The sequence below is a fragment of the Oryctolagus cuniculus genome, chromosome 2 (assembly GCF_051225735.1).
Source record: "Oryctolagus cuniculus isolate XC-2025 breed Fujian yellow rabbit chromosome 2, ASM5122573v1, whole genome shotgun sequence".
In the NCBI taxonomy this organism is placed as follows: domain Eukaryota; kingdom Metazoa; phylum Chordata; class Mammalia; order Lagomorpha; family Leporidae; genus Oryctolagus; species Oryctolagus cuniculus.
Window position 1 is genome coordinate 76,456,726 of NC_142868.1, and position 16,603 is coordinate 76,473,328.

General features: G+C 40.2%; 1 long non-coding RNA gene across 1 annotated transcript in view; it reads left to right on the forward strand.

Moving 5' to 3' along the window:
• Positions 1–5,856: 5,856 nt before the first annotated feature.
• LOC149127843 (uncharacterized) overlaps positions 5,857–16,603 on the forward strand; it is a 30,054-nt gene continuing 19,307 nt past the window's right edge. Inside the window, exon 1 of the long non-coding RNA XR_016229944.1 lies at positions 5,857–7,033. This is a non-coding gene — a long non-coding RNA (uncharacterized LOC149127843). The remainder of the gene's footprint in view (positions 7,034–16,603) is intronic.

Here is a 16,603-nt window from a genome sequence, read left to right on the forward strand (position 1 = left end):
AAGTCAGATGTTAAACTTTACTGAAGGGGTACAACAGAACAAGTAGAGGAAGAATGAGTTAATTTGTAGGCAGGATAACTAAACTCAGTATGAGAAGCAGAAAGGAAAAAGAGGGAAGGAAAAAAAAAAAAGAGCCTAAGGGGTTTTCAAGATACCAGCAAATGGACCCAGGGAAACATAATGAGAGTCCTAGAACCAGCAGAAGATGAAGAAATGGAAGAAAGACTATCTGAAGAAATAATGGGTGAAATGTCCCAAATTTGACGAATGCCATGAATTTACAATCTGAGAAGCTAACATACCTCCGAATATGATAAACTCAGAGCGTCTCATTGAAACATGTTGTACAAAAGAAAAATAGTTCCAGAAGCAGAGAGAAGCACTCACTGTATACAGTGGATTTCACAAAAATTAACAATCTGTGTCTTATCAGAAACTATGAGATTAGAAGATATTGTGATCATATATTTAAAGTGCTAAGTGAAAGAAAGCTACACTCAATAAGAATTCTTTTAAAATTTTTTAAATTTTATTTTAAAGGCAGAGAGACAGGAACATAGAGAGAGAGCTTCAATCTACTGGCTCACCCTCCAAATCCTGCAGCAGCAGAACTAGGCCCGGCTGAAACCAGGAGCCTGGAACTCCATCCAGACCTCCTGCCCGCGTGGCAGGGATCCCACTACTTGAGCCATCGCTGGCTGCCTCTCAGGATTATACCAGCAGAGAGCTGGATTGAAATCAGAGTGACTGGGACTCAAACCAGGTACTCTGATATGCAATGGCAGTGTCTGCAGTGTTGGCTGAAGCCACTGTGCCAAACTGCCCACCCCCACTAAGAATTCTATGATTAGAAAAACTGTCCAAAATTGTAGGAGGGAGGTGAGCATTTGACTTAATGTTTAAGCTGCTGATTGGGACAGAACATTCCGTATCAAAGTGCTCGGGTTCAGGCTCAAGTCTTGGCTCTTCTCCCAATTCCAGCTTCCTTCTAATGTGCCTCTTGAGAGGCAACAGGTGATAGCCCAAGTGGTTGGATCCCTGCCACCCACATACAAGGCCTCAATTGAATTCCTTGCTCCTGGCTTTGGCCTGGCCCAGCCCCAGCCATTGCAGGCATTTGAGGAGTGAACCCGAAAATGAGAGTGCTTTCTTTCTGTTTCTGTTTCCTAAATTAATCAATTAAGCATTTTTAAATGAGGGAGAAATTATGACTTAACAATATAAACAAAAACTGAGGGGGTTTCTTACCCCTGCACCTGCCCTACAAGGAATGCCAAAATGCCAAAGAATCCTTCCAGCTGAAATGAAGGGACACTAGACATTCATTTACAGCCATAGGAAAGAATAAAGATATCCAGTAAAGCCAAATATATGAGAAAACATAAAAGCCAGTAGTGTTATATTTTTGCTTTCTACTTACATGACTTAGAATATGAAAGCACTAAAAATAATTATACACTGTATTAGGCACATAACATATAAATTTATCATTTGTAACAACAGTATAAAGTAGTTGGTATTAATTTAAACCAGATGTTATCAATTTAGGATGTTGGTTAATCACTATGGTAATCATAAAGAGAATATCTTTAAAAGGAAATCAAAATTCTTGACTAGAAAAAATCAGCTAAGCAAAAAAGAAAGAAAGAATGGAGGAAACCAGGGACTTTAAAGATAGAATCTATGCAGAAAAATGGCAAATGGCAGAAGTTAGTACTTCCTTTCTTATCAGTTTATAACAAATGTAAATAGGCAACCATTGGCAGAATGGACTAAAAGGAGAAAAACATGACACAACTATAGGACACTAACTTTAACTACAAAGACTCATTCAGTGAAAGCATGAACAAAAAGATATCCCATGCAAATAGTAATCAAAAAGAGCTGAATATCCGACAAAGCAAACATTAACACAGAAAAACTCTAGAATGGATGGGCCAAATCTTCCTTTGTTCCTTTTCAATGTGTAGTAATAGATCCGTATTTTATCATAATAGCTACGCGGGAACTACATTTGACAGGATGTCCTTTCCCTCATTGCTCCAGTTTATCATGGCCGTGTGCTCATGCTCAGAAAGCCATGCAGGGTCAGCAGGACACTGGTGCAGCCCAGGATTGTGGCTGCTCTGCTGGCTTCCCCTGGTGTCCAAGGGCAGCAGCTGTCACAGCTCATAGCGCTGCTTCTGCAGTTCTTCCGTTTCTCTTGCTCCTAGGAAAGCGCTGTTACGTTCCCTGACACATTCTACATCATCTCCTGCTGGCAGCCTGGGTGATCAAGTTGCAGGCAGTGAGAAGCTCAGTCAGGTGACATTTCATTTTGTCTTTGTTCTCCCCCAGCTCATGCCCATCTTGCTTTTAAATTGCTGATCCTGCTAATTGCAGACCCATCACAAACACAATGCTTATATACACTGCCTACCCAGCAATCAGGCGCCACAACTGTATGAGACTAAATATCTACACCAAATCCCTTACATTATTCTATGTGTTTCTCTGATCAAACCCTAACCACTATAGCCAGGCAAAGATAAAAGGTTTATGTTTTTTTTTTTTTTTCATATCTAGAGGACAGATCTTAAATTGATTTACAGTTCAAGAAAATGGAGAGAAAAACAAAGAAGCAAAAAGAACCTCATGTGAACTGGGGACAAAGGAAGACTTGGTGTGGACTTGGAGATGGTGGTCTTTCCCAAAGTGGACAGGAGGGATGGACGTTTGATGGCAGTGATTAAGACATCTCTTGGGATGCCCACATCCCACACTGGAGTGCTGGGATTTCTGTCTTGGCTCTGCTTCCAATTCCAGCTTTCTGCTAATGCACACCCTGTGAGGCTGCAGCTGATGGATCTAGTAGTTGGAAGCCTGCCACTCATGTGGGAAGTCTATTGAATTCAGCTCCCAGTTTCACCCTGTCTGGGCATTTGAGGAGTCAGTCAGCAGATGAGAGATGTCTGTCTATCTCTCCCCCTACCTTATCTCTCTGCCTTTTGAAATAAATAAAATTAATAAATAAAAGTTTAAAAGACAATATGCATTTTCTATGAACTTTTAAAAAAGGTAAAATTCTCAGGTGACTATAGGATATTTCAAAATTGCAGTTGTATGCTAGCATTTTAGAAATAAACTTGATAAGTCATATGAAAGAGATAAGAGAGATTTTTAATTAGTTTGGCTACTCAGCCTTGCTTCATGAAGGCAATACTATGCTAAGACCAAAACACATGTGCCCAGGCTTTAAATTATCAGATGATTGTTCTGTAGGATTTTTTTTTAAAAGTCAAATACAAAGAATTTCAAAAATGCAAATTGTTATATTATTTTAATAACTCTAGAATTAAAGACCTTTACATTAGTTTGAGTTACCTGAATAAAAAATGTAGAATCATATTCTTAGAGTAACTTTAGGCAGAGAAAAGACTGACATGCTCAGGCATTGTTAATTATCCATTAAGAACCTCCCTCAGGTCAAATAAGTTCAATCAAACCTACTATAAAACATTTCAATTTTTTTTCACAAAAATGTCTTTGATGCTAAATTTATGCTTACATCCTTTTTGAAAATTAATGACACATAAATTGCTCTTTTTTTTTGTTAAATTGCAGAAGATTATCCACCTCTAAAGGTTCAGTGGCAGAATGAAGTGAAAACAGAGCTATTATGTGGAAGAGGGGCCCAGTAGGGATTCCCAGAGCTCTCACAAGCCTTGCATCCCAGTCAGCTGCCAGGCTGATCCGATGGGTAGAAGGGCCTCACAGAAGGCTTAGGACAAAGGAAAAACAGAGGCGAGAGAGGAATGAGAGCTCCAAGAAACAGCAAATTCGCTAATTGTCTCTTCCTTAATGATGACAATTTTGAAATAGAAGGTAGATTGATTTGTGATTTTTTTTCAGCATCTGATGTTGAAAAAAATAAGGTAAGAAATGCTCTGAAAGTGAAGGCCCTTTGAGAGGACCAGATATTTGACAATTATTTTTATCTTACTATCTGAATTCTAAAATTCCTTGTCAATTTCAGGAGTCCCATCCCACATTGCAGGTTGTAAGGAAGTCAAGAAATTTAAGAAAAACAATATTTTTTTGCCTAAAAATTTGCTACCAGTGTCTGTTAAGGAGATTCTCACCTCAGAGCTTGGCTATGTTCACATGTAGGCAACAGAACAAGACTTTCCTTTGCTAGAACGTCATTTGCAATACTTTATCACTTTAAAATGAAAGGATAACATTAATTATATTGGGGCTGATGCTGGGGCATAGTAGATGAAGCTGCAGCCTGCAGTGCTGGCATCCCATATAGGTACCAGTTCAAGTCCTGACTGCTCCACTTCCAATCCAGCTCTCTGCTATGGCCTGAAAAAGCAGTATAAGATGGCCCAAGTCCAGGTTCCTGGCTTTAGTTCAGCCCACCTACAGCCACTGTGGCCATCTGGGGAGTCAATTAGCAGATGGAAGACCTCTCTCTGTCTCTGTCTCTCTGTTTCTCTTTCTTTCTCTTTCTCTTTCTCTTTCTCTCTGTAATTCCGCCTTTCAAGTAGCTAAATAAATCTTTAAAGAATACTAGTTATATTTTGATCGGTAACACTGAGAAAATTTATATCCCATTAAAAAGAAGTATGAATGCATTCCATTATCTGTGAATTATGTTGTTCTTGTAGAGAATAAAAACTTAAAACAGTTCATTAGTATTTATCAGATGCATTCTGCATGAGCGAGAAGAGCAATGCCAGTTGAGGAGAAGGTGACTGATACTTGTTATAGAGGATGTGATGTGACCAGTGTACAGGACAGGAGGCAGACCTGCATTTCTGCACTGGCTCTGCCTCTTACTGGCTGCAATTTCCTTATGGAACTCATTTAAGCTCTAGTCCTTATATATATATATATATATTTATTTATTTATTTATTTATTTTTTGACAGGCAGAGTGGACAGTGAGAGAGAGAAAGAGAGAAAGGCCTTCCTTTTGCCGTTGGTTCACCCTCCAATGGCCGCCATGGCTGGTGTGCTGCGGCTGGTGCACCGTGCTGATCTGATGGCAGGAGCCAGGTACTTCTCCTGGTCTCCCGTGGGGTGCAGGGCCCAAGGACTTGGGCTATCCTCCACTGCACTCCCTGGCCACAGCAGAGAGCTGGCCTGGAAGGGGGGCAACTGGGACAGAATCCGGCGCCCCGACCAGGACTAGAACCCGGTGTGCCGGCGCCACTAGGTGGAGGACTAGCCTATTGAGCCGCAGCGCCGGCCCTAGTCCTTATATTTTTAACATGAAAAGTGGGAATGCTCATGTGAGTGACTTCAAAAGGGTCATGGAAAATGCATATTATGATAACACTGTGCCTAGATTTGAAATTTTTGCTCCAAAATGAAATTACCTTTCAATCATTATTTTTCCATGAACTTTGCATATGACCTTGTTTGTAATTCAGGGTGTGATTATGAGGACAAGTGGTGAACATGAGTAACAACAGAACAGAAATTAGTCATTTTCAAGTGCCCCCAAAATAATCATGAGCCACTTAACGAGGGAGTTGTGTTGACAACTAGGTAATTTTGTCATTAAGTGAACACCATAGATGGTGCTCACACAAACCAGGCTGGCTATGACATCATTGGGTGATCGGATGTTGTGGGACCACGATTGTATATTTGACCCACCATTGACAGCAATGCTATTATGCGGTGCCCAACGACATGTCCTGACCCCTCACATTTGATGGTGTCAATGCAAGAAATTGAATTACTTTAAAGTCACTTTGGTTTCCCAGACTGTGTCCTCTACATGTTGGCATGACTGTAGGACTCTCTCATGTCTGAGTTTTATGAATTACACCTCATCAAAACTACCAAGAAACTTAAAACATTATAAATAATCATCCTACACACATGTAAAATTCTAAGGATAAGATTACATGAAGCCAGATTCACTTGTTACGTGTATGATAAAGACAAGTTTTCTCTGCCTCTCTAACCTCCGCTGAGATAGCAGATTGTGAGGGTGCTCTGTAAGTTAAAGTAGAAAGCTGATTGAGTAGTTAGCATGTCTTAATTTACTCAGATGGTTAGGGAGGGAAAATGCTGTGTGAATGCTCATTCTGCTTAGTGAAGGAAGTAAGGGGGGCATCTCCAAGTCTTCTAGTGTGGACAGCCAGCCCCAGGCCTCCATAGGTATTCAGAGAAAGAAAAGAAAGCCGACAGAAAGAGGGATTTTCAGAGACTGATCCTAGATGGAGCCACAGCCGAATCCTCTGATCACGAAGCACTGGCAAAAGGCTCCCCAGGTGATGCTGCTTCTCCTGCCTTCCAAAGTTTGAGTCTCTTTACTTCTCTCTTTATTTCAGTCCTTGCTTGTCTTCACTGCTTGACTTTCTTTGCTCACTCAAGAAAAGGCCTGGGATTTAATTTAAAAGCTGTTAAACTAAAACTGGCCAGCCCTAGAGAGTGCCTGCCAAGGTCTTCATCCAAACCCTGTGCTCCATCAGTCAGTCGGCCAGCATCTGACACAGCACCAGCGTCCCAGGCAGGCTGTGGAAAGTCACAAAGAAGCAGGTGCCAAGAAAGGAAAAAAGGCGGAAACTTGGACCCCTCTGTGGAGTGCCTGTGATCTAAAGGAGAAGAACTTCTATAAGCCATGCCACGACAGGATAAAACTTTCACAACCAGCGGACAACACTTAACAGCTGAAAACAAACTAACAGAGCGCTAGAATGAGGACTCCAGCTCAGGAGTTTTTAATTGGATTGAAGAGGTTTGGGAACCATTGCACAGCTGCGTAAGGGAATGTACCAGCTAATGGGGATTGTGGCTGGAAGGAAAGCTGATTGTCTGCGGGCTTGAGGAGCTGGTTGGACATAATGGCGGCCCAAGGAAGGCACTTTTTTTTAAGCTGGAAGTTTTAGTGCTCACTGTTGCTCCACAGTAATTGAAAGCGGGTCAGAGAATCTGGTTGGAGCCTCAGCAACGCCCTGACAAGTAGTGTGAAATTATGCAAGACAGTGATGCCTTCTGCGCTTCAGGTTTTTTTTTTTCATCTTTAAAATAAGGTATTTTTACACCTTGACTCTCTATTTTACCATGTGGCTATTGTGATACATTTAGATTCAGAGTTGAAAATCCGTAAGATGTACAGTTTGATAACATTTAGATGAGCAATATTACCGCTGTTGCTATCTCAGCAGAGGTTAGAGAGGCAGAGAAAATTTGTCTTTATTATACACGTAACAAGTGAATCTGGCTTCATGCAATCTTACCCTCAGAATTTTACATGTGTGTAGGATGAAGTTTTTATGTATGATGTTTTAAGTTTCTTGGTAATTTTGATGAGGTATAATTCACGTGATGACGTTGCTAGGTGCTAGTATCCTTAGTAGTAGACTCTGTTTCAATTATGTTTTACATAAAAGCTTAAGCAAGATTCCTTTGGTTTATGAAAGGTTTTGTGCAAAGTTTTATGGAAAGAATTTTTGGTACATGCCTCCTGTTCTTTCAGTTTCATGGCAGCAAACGGGAGGTTGGTATAGATTCCATGACATACAAGTTTCTTTTTTTTTTTTTTTTTTTTTTTTGACAGGCAGAGTGGACAGAGAGAGAGAGACAGAGAGAAAGGTCTTCCTTTTGCTGTTGGTTCACTCTCCAATGGCCGCCGCGGCTGGCGTGCTGCGCTGATCTGATGGCAGGAGCCAGGTACTTCTCCTGGTCTCCCATGGGGTGCAGGGCCCAAGCACTTGGGCCATCCTCCACTGCACTCCCTGGCCACAGCAGAGAACTGGCCTGGAAGAGGGGCAACCGGGACAGAATCCGGCGCCCCGACCGGGACTAGAACCCGGGGTGCCGGTGCTGCAGGCGGAGGATTAACAAGTTTCTTTTTTAAAAACATTTCCTTACTTATTTGAAAGACATAGTTACAGAGACAGAAGGAAAGACAGCAAGAGAGAGATCTTCCATCCACTGGGTCACTTCCCAAATGTCTACAACAGCCAGGGCTTGGCTAGGTCAAAGCCAGGAGCCAACTAACTCCATCCAGGTCTCCCATGTGGGTGGCAGATGGCCAAGTACTTGAGCCATCATATGCTGCCTGCCAAGCACATTAGCAGGAAGCTGGATTGGAAGCATAGTACCCAGGTCTTTAACAGTCACTCTGATATGAAATGCCAGTGTTGTAAGCAGCAACTTAGCTCACTGCACAACAATATCAGCCCCTATCACATACATGTTTAACTCCCTAAATCCATAAGTAGCAATTTTTTCACAGGCATATGTGGGGATAATAAAAGTATTTATTGGCTTATTAAAATTATAAAATGTGAAGGCAATTAAAGATAATTTTTAAGTTGTGGTGATGCATATGAAGTCATTTAGAAGAAAGTATTTCTCTAGTGAAAGACCATACTCACAATGATTTTATTAAAGCTTTAGTAACAAGAAAATTAGAATTCTGTATATTTACCTTAATTCTTATGTATTAAAATTATAGCTACCCTACTGGCTAGATTCTTTAAAAATAAACTTTTATAGAAAGAAAAAATGCAGAAAAATGCTAATTTCAAGAATTCATCATCTTGAAGGATTATAAAATTTTTTTATAATTATCAGAAATTCTTTAAAGTCCAAATCTATAGTGAATTACAAAGTGGAAAATTAAGATATGCAGAGAATTTCTATTTGCTGTCTTACAACAGGAACTGGGATTTCTTGTCAAATTAACAAGTCCTTTTAAAATGATATTAAATTGTCCGGCGCTGCGGCTCACTGGGCTGATCCTCCACCTGCGGTGCCGGCACCCTGGGTTCTAGTCCCAGTCGGGGCACCAGATTCTGTCCTGGTTGCCCCTCTTCCAGTCCAGCTCTCTGCTGTGGCCCGGGAGTGCAGTGGAGGATGGTCCAAGTGCTTGTGCCCTGCACCCCATGGGAGACCAGGAAGAAGCACCTGGCTCCTGGCTTTGGATTGGTGCAGCACGCCAGCCGTAGTGGGCATTTGGGGGGTAAACCACCGGAAGGAAGACCTTTCTCTCTGTCTCTCTCTCTCACTGTCTAACTCTGCCTGACAAAAAAAAAAAAAAAAAAAAAAGACGTTAAATTGATCAATTTTCCTCTCATCTTGTAGACGGAAATGTGGGTCCCGTCTACCTCCAGAATTTCCCTGGAGTGGAAATCAGAACTCAGGTTCCACTTGCTGCCCTGAGATCCTCTTTCCTGCTTCTGAATTAGTTAAGTTTAGGGTTCATCTTAGTATTCCAAGAGAACTTTTGTCATCCTGAAGTGACTCATTGTGGACACCTCTCTGATTCCATTATGCTCAAAATATCACAAACACAAAGCCTGATGACTCAGAATGGGAAAAATAAGTTCTCCCTAACATGACCAAGTCAGAACAGGCTGTTAAGCTGGCCTGTTGTTGCAGTCCCCCACCACTGAGAATGTCTCTCTGGTCTGTCTTATATCCCTCTTTGTTTCTTGGCTACCTGTCTCCTCTATCCCCGCTTTCTTCTTGGGCTCTAACTGAGCACCCACATGCCAATTAATTGCATATTAATGATTGTCATGGTTTGAATGTACCTCCCTTTGCCTACAGATTCCTGTGTTGGAAACAGTCCTCAAATTCATGTGTTGATGGGATTTGCAAGTTGGACCTTTGGGAGGTAGCTGGGTTTTCTGATTTCACCTGGATAGGGCCCCATGGTGAGATTAGTGGCTTTCTGAGAAGAGAAAGACAGATGAGTTTGAAGGCTCCAGCTCTGACATCAGTGATGCCTCTGACCGTGTCACGAAGTAGCAAGAAGGAACTCAGCAAATGCAGCTGCACCCCCAAGTCACTACTGCAGCTATAATCCTGGGGTTCATCCTATTTCCTAGTCTTGTGCGTCCCTGGAACTCAAAAAACCCACACTCTTAGTACCCTACTGTAATGGCTGACCAATTGCTGGATGTTGCCTCTGTGCTGGTCAGCATGGGGATTTTCTGCTAGCCTGGGGAGTTTCTCAGGTCTCTGGCCAGCTGAATGGGGTCATTCAGTCCTATCGAGTCTGTCCTGATACCTTTGTCCTTTGGCTCTGTAAACCCTAATTTTACCCATATTCAAATCAAGCCATAGCATAAAAACTAGAACCTCCTCTAGCCTAATTTCTGATCTTATAATTTATTATTTGGAACTGAGATCTTTAAAGTTTTATTTATTTATGTATTTATCTATTTATTTGACGGGAAAAGTTATATGGAGAGATCCAGGAAGAGACATCCCATCTGCTGGTACACTTTCCAAATAACTGCAACAGTCAGGCTGAAGGCAGGAGCCAGGAATTCCACCCAGATCTCCCCAATGGGTTGCAGGGACCCAAGTGCCTTGGCCATCGTGTGTTATTTTTCCAGACACTTTAGAGGGAGCTAGATTGGAAACAGAGCAGTGAGAACTTGAAACAATGCTCCTATGGGATTCTGGTATTGCAGATAGTCACTTAAACCACTGCGCCACAACACCACACCAAGATATGTCTGTTTTTGTACATCTTACTCAGTATTCAGAAGAGATGGAGCTCCCTTTACCCTCTCCCTATCCATCTTATGCGCAAAACTCATGAATCCAATAGTATCTTCCCAGCTATCATTTAAAAAACAGTTAAACTCTTTTATTACTTTATTCTACTGGTAATATAATACATAATTTTACAGTCCAGTGCTTCTTAACAATGCTCCATTTAGAAGATAATGTGAATAACTACCAGTTCAAGCAAAGATTGCTAATCAACCATAAAAAGGTATTTGTTCAGATAAAGTATCACTCATTGCTTTCCAACTGTACCCTTTATCTAAGCACTGTGTTGGTGTCCCTGTGCAGTAGTAGTTTCATTCTGGAACTTTAAAATAAGCCTTGAAATTACTTAAGCATCTGCTTAGCTAAGAAGGCATAGCCTTCCCAAGTGTTAGTGCCAGGGTATATTAACTGGGCTCTGAACATTTTCTGACTTCTCACAGCACATTTTAATAAATTAAAGATTATGTAAAACAATTTAAAACTTAAATAGCAGACAGATTGGCAATATAATAAATTTAGTTTTAAAACTTGTAACTGAGTGTCCCACAAATGAAAAATGCTGGCATCTCTGAACTGAACTGGCAGTTTTTATATGATGAAAATGCACAGGAGGAACTAGAACAAGAAGAAAGGTCATAGAATGAAGAAAACCGTTGCTTTGCCAGCATTTGCAAAAGTCAAGAACTCATCAATAAGGCAGAGTAGAAGGAAAGGAGGGAGGACAACCATCCCTCACCAAGTCTGCACAGAATGAAACATGGGAGAGGCCAGTTGGCAGAGACTTGTCAATGTTTAGTCATAAACTTTGCACTGAGACATCTGCAGTAAAGCTGCAGGATTTTCCAGGCTGTGATGTGAAGGTAGAAATGGAGAATTGAAACATACCATAGTAGTGAAAGAGCACAATGGGCTGGCCATGGAATCTGAAGTCAAGGAGATGCAGGTTTAAATCCTGACCCTGCATGTTGCTGGTTTAATAGCTGGCTAACCATAGGCAAATTATTTAACTTTCCTTAAACTCACTTGCTTTGTTTTTTTTTTTTTAACTTTTATTTAATGAATATAGATTTCCAAAGTACAGCTTATGGATTACATTGCCTTCCCCCTCCTCAATGACTTCCCTCCCACCCACAACCCTCCCCTTTCCCGCTCTCTCTCTCCTTCCATTCTTATCAAGATTCATTTTCCATTTTCTTTATATACAGAAGATCAGTTTAGTATACATTAAGTAAAGATTTCAACAGTTTGTACCTACATAGAAACACAAAGTGAAAAATACTGTTTGAGTACTCGTTATAGGATTAAATCACAATGTACAGCACATTAAGGACAGAGATCCTACATGAGGAGTAAGTGCACAGTGACTCCTGTTGTTGACTTAACAACTTGACACTCCGGTTTATGGCATCAGTAATCTCCCTATGCTCCAGTCATGAGTTTCCAAGGCTATGGAAGCCTTTTGAGTTCTCCGACTCTTATCTTATTTAGACAAGGCCATGGTCAAAGTGGAAGTTCTCTCCTCCCTTCAGAGAAAGGTACCTCCTTCTTTGAAGACCTGCTCTTTCCATTGGGATCTCACTCATAGAGATCTCTCATTTAGGTCCTTTTTTTTTTTTTTTTTTGCCAGAGTGTCTTGGCTTTCCATGCCTGAAATACTCTCATGGGCTTTTCAGCCGGATCCGAATGCCTTTAGGGCTGATTCTGAGGCCAGAGTGCTGTTTAGGACAGCCGCATTCTATGAGTCTGCTATGCATCTCGCTTTCCATGTTGGATCACTCTCCCCTTTTTTTATTCTATCAGTTAGTATTAGCAGGCACTAGACTTGTTTATGTGATCCCTTTGACTCTTAGTCCTTTCATTATGATTAATTGTGAACAGAAATTGATCACTTGGACTAGTGAGATGGCATTGGTACATTCCACCTTGATGGGATTGAATTGGATTCCCCTGGTATGTTTCTAACTCTACCTTTTGGGGCAAGTCAGCTTGAGCATGTCCCAAATTGTACCTCTCTTCCCTCTCTTATTCCCACTCTTATATTTAACAGGGATCACATTTCAGTTTAATTTCAACACTTAAGAATAACTGTGTATTAATTACAGAATTAAACCAGTAGTATTAAGTAGAACAGACAAAAAAATACTAAGAGAGATAACGTATTAAATTGTTCATTAACAGTCAGAGCTATTGCTGATCAAGTCACCGTTTCTCATAGTGTCCATTTCACTTCAGCAGGTTTCCTTTTTGGTGTTTAGTCAGTTTCACCAATCAGGGAGAATATATGATATTTGTCCCTTTAGGATTGGCTTATTTCACTCAGCATGATGTGTTCCAGATATCTCCATTTTGTTTCAAATGACCGGATTTCATTGTTTTTTTTTTTTTTTAATGTGGTATAATATTCTAAAGAGTACATATCCCATAATTTCTTTATCCAGTCTACCATTGATGGGCATTTAGGTTGGTTCCAGGTCTTAGCTATTGTGAATTGAGCTGCAATAAACATTAGGGTGCAGACCGCTTTTTTGTTTGACAATTTAAATTCCTTTGGGTAAATTCCAAGGAGTGGGATGGCTGGGTCGAACGGTAGGGTTATCTTCAGGTTTCTGAGGAATCTCCAGACTGACTTCCACAGTGGCTTGACCAGTTTGCATTCCCACCAACAGTGGGTTAGTGTCCCTTTTTCCCCACATCCTCACCAGCATCTGTTGTTGGTAGATTTCTGCATGTGAGCCATTCTAACCGGGGTGAGGTGAAACCTCATTGTGGTTTTGATTTGCATTTCCCTGATTGCTAGTGATCTTGAGCATTTTTTCATGTGCCTGTTGGCCATTTGGATTTCCTCTTTTGAAAAATGTCTATTGAGGTCCTTGGCCCATCTCTTAAGTGGGTTGTTGGTTTGTTTGTTTTTGTGGAGTTTCTTGATCTCTTTGTAGATTCTTGTTATTAACCCTTAATCTGTTGTATAGTTTGCAAATATTTTTTCCCATTCTGTCGGTTGTCTCTTCACTCTCCTGTTTATTTTACAGTACAGAAACTTCTCAATTTGATACAATCCCAATAGTTGATTTTGGCTTTGACTGCCTGCGCCTCCCGGGTCTTTTCCAGAAACTCTTTGCCTGTGCCAATATCTTGAAGGGTTTCTCCAATGTTCTCTAATAATTTGATGGTGTCAGGTTGTAGATTTAGGTCTTCAATCCATGTTGAGTGGATTATTGTGTAAGGTGTAAGGTAGGGGTCTTGCTTCATGATTCTGCACGTGGAAATCCAGTTTTCCCAGCACCGTTTATTGAATAGACTGTCCTTGCTCCAGGAATTGGTTTTAGATCCTTGACCAAATATATGTTGGCTGTAGATGTTTGCGTTGATTTCTGGTGTTTCTATTCTGTTCCATTGGTCTATCCATCTGTTTCTGTACCAGTAGCATGCTGTTTTGATTACAACTGCCCTGTAGTATGTCCTGAAATCTGGTATTGTGATGCCTCCGGCTTTGTTTTTGTTGTACAAGGTTGCTTTAGCTATTCGAGGTCTCTTTTGCCTCCATATGAATTTCAGAATCATTTTTTCTAGATCTGAGAAGAATTTCTTTGGTATCTTGATTGGGATTGCATTGAATCTATAAATTGCTTTTGGGAGAATGGACATTTTGATGATGTTGATTCTTCCAATCCATGAGCATGGAAGATTTTTCCATTTTTTGGTATCCTCTTCTATTTCTTTCTTTAAGGTTTTGTAATTCTCCTTGTAGAGATCTTTAACGTCCTTGGTTAAGTTTATTCCAAGGTATTTGATTGTTTTTGTAGCTATTGTGAATGGGATTGATCTTAGTAGTTCTTTCTCAGCCTGGCATTGCTTGTGTATACAAAGGCTGTTGGTTTTTGTGCATTGATTTTATATCCTGCCACTTTGCCAAACTCTTCTATGAGTTCCAATAGTCTCTTAGTAGAGTTCTTTGGATCCCCTAAGCAAAGAATCATATTGTCTGCAAAGAGGGATAGTTTGACTTCTTCCTTCTCAATTTGTATTCCTTTAATTTCTTTTTCTTGTCTGATGGCTCTGGCTAAAACTTCCATTACTATGTTAAATAGCAGTGGTGAGAGTGGGCATCCCTGTTTGGTGCCAGATCTCAGTGGAAATGCTTCCAACTTTTCCCCATTCAATAGGATGCTGGCCATGCATTTTTCATAAATTGCTTTGATTGTATTGAGGAATGTTCCTTCTATACCCAATTTGCTTAGAGTTTTCATCATGAAAGGGTGTTGAATTTTATTGAATGCTTCCTCTGCATCTATTGAGATAATCATATGGTTCTTCTTCTGCAGTCTGTTAATGTGGTGAATCACATTGATTGATTTGCGAATGTTGAAACATCCCTGCATACCAGGGATAAATCTCACTTGGTCTGGGTGGATGATTTTTCTGATATGTTGTTGTATTCTATTGGCAAGAATTTTATTGAGAATTTTTGCATCTATGTTCATCAGGGATAGTGGTCTGTAATTTTCTTTCAGTGCTGCATCTTTCTCTGGCTTAGGGATTAAGGTGATGCTGGCTTCATAGAAAGAATTTGGGAGGATTCCCTCTTCTTCGATTGTTCTGAATAGTTTGAGAAGAAATGGGATTAGTTCTTCTTTAAATGTCTGGTAGAATTCAGCAGTGAATCCATCTGGTCCTGGGCTTTTCTTTGTTGGGAGGGCCTTAATTACTGTTTCAATTTCTGTTTCAGTTATGGGTCTATTTAGGTTTTCGATGTGTTCCTGGTTCAATTTAGGTAGGTTGCATGTGTCCATGAATCTATCCATTTCTGATAGGTTTCCCTGTTTGCTGGCATACAAGTCCTTGTAGTAATTTCTGATGATTCTTTTTATTTCTGTGGTGTCTGTTGTTATGTTTCCTTTTTCATCTCTGATTTTATTGATTTGGGTCTTTTCTCTTCTTTTTGTAGTTAGTTGGGCCAATGGGGTGTCAATTTTGTTTATTTTTTCAAAAAACCAGCTCTTCGCTTGGCTGATTTTTTGTAATGTTTTTTTGGATTCAATCCTGTTGATTTCTTCTCTGATTTTAATTATTTCTCTTCTCCTAGTAGATTTGGGTTTGGTTTGCTGCAGTTTTTCTAGGTCCTTGAGATGTGCTGAAAGCTCATTTATTTGGTACCTTTCCAATTTCTTGATATAGGCACCTATTGCTATAAACTTGCCTCTCAATACTGCTTTTGCCATATCCCATAAGTTTTGATACGTAATGTTGTTATCCTCATTTACTTCCAGAAAGTTTTTGATTTCTCTTTTGATTTCTTGAATGATCCAGTGTTCATTCAGGAGCATGTTGTTCAGTCTCCATGTGTTTGCATACTTTCTGGGGTTTCCTGAGTTGCTAATTTCCGGCTTCATTCTGCTGTGGTCTGAGAAGCTGCATGATATGATTCTAATTCTTTTAAATTTGCTGAGACTTGCTTTATGGCCTAGCATGTGATCAATCCTAGAGAATGTTCCATGCGCTGCTGAGAAGAATGTAAAGTCTTTAGATGTAGGATTGAAAGTTCTGTAGATATCTGTTAGATCCATTTGGGCAATAGTGTCATTTAAATCTACTGTATCCTTGTTGATCTTCTGTCCGGATGATCTGTCTGTTTCTGAGAGTGGAGTATGAAGTCCCCCAGTACTATTGCATTGGAATCTAAGTCTCCCTTTAAGTCCCTTAACATATCTTTTAAATAGACCGGTGCCCTATAATTAGGTGCATATACATTTATAATAGTTACATCTTCCTGTTGAATTGAACCCTTAATCATTATATAGTGTCCCTCTTTTTCTCTCTTAACCGTTTTTGTATTAAAGTTTATTTTGTCTGATATTAATATGGCTACACCTGCTTTTTTTTGGTTTCTGTTGGCATGGAATATCTTTTTCCAACCTTTCACTTTCAGTCTGCATGCATCTTTGTTAGAGAGATGTGTTTCTTTTAGGCAGCAAATAGATGGGTTTTGTTCCTTAAGCCAATCAGCCAATCGGTATCTTTTAACTGAAGAGTTCAATCCATTAACGTTTATTGTGACTATTGATACATAGTGACTTTGGCCTGCCATT